The sequence below is a fragment of the Dipodomys merriami genome, unplaced genomic scaffold (genome assembly GCF_024711535.1).
Source record: "Dipodomys merriami isolate MVZ:Mamm:240054 unplaced genomic scaffold, mDipMer1.0.p SCAF_1376, whole genome shotgun sequence".
Lineage (NCBI taxonomy): Eukaryota > Metazoa > Chordata > Mammalia > Rodentia > Heteromyidae > Dipodomys > Dipodomys merriami.
This window is the reverse complement of record NW_027202689.1, coordinates 145,475-146,180: the sequence shown is the minus strand read 5'-3', so window position 1 is coordinate 146,180 and position 706 is coordinate 145,475. Positions and strand designations below refer to the sequence as shown.

The 706-nt window shown below is 28.6% G+C and overlaps 1 pseudogene; it reads left to right on the top strand.

Moving 5' to 3' along the window:
• The first annotated feature begins 294 nt into the window (after positions 1–294).
• LOC138825529 (U6 spliceosomal RNA) lies at positions 295–394 on the top strand (annotated as a pseudogene).
• Positions 395–706: the final 312 nt, after the last annotated feature.

Genomic DNA, 706 nt, shown 5'->3' with positions numbered 1-706 from the left:
ACTCAGTTGATAAATAAGTACTTGAAAAGCCACCACCTTTGGACTTAGCTGTAAAGGCTTCAAAGTATGATCAAATTTAAAATGAAAATGACGAAATAGTCACTGACAAAAAATTGTAAATGTGAGCAATCGACCAAACTATATAAGTTTTTCCCACTGTACACAGAAATTTAGAGAAATAAGATCAATAGCATTTTCAGGAACAATAAGGGTTCCTTGTTACAAATAGGCAACAATGGATATATGCCTGTATAAAGATTGTATCATTAAGTACTTAAATTTAGAGGATATTACATGCTTCAGCAGCAGGTCTACCCAAATTACAACAATACAGAGATTAACATAGCACTTGCACAAGGATGATATGAAAATTTGTGAAGTATTCCATATTTTTCATTCTTCTGATGCAAGAAATGAAAAAGTTATTAAAAAGTTGATTACAAAAATATAAGTGTAACAATACATGTAATTCATAGAATTAAAGGTTAGTTTGACATCAGTATATTAAATTTTCACCTTAGAAAGGCCTTTACATAGCATAACCTTTACAAAACTTGAAATTAGATAATATTGCCATTTTATCCCAAAGAAATAAAATAATAAAAGAAACTAAGAAAAAAAAGGAGTCTTAAAATTCTTCTATATGGAATGCAATCTGAAAGGTCACATTTACTAATGAATCTCTACATTATATAACAATGTAGAA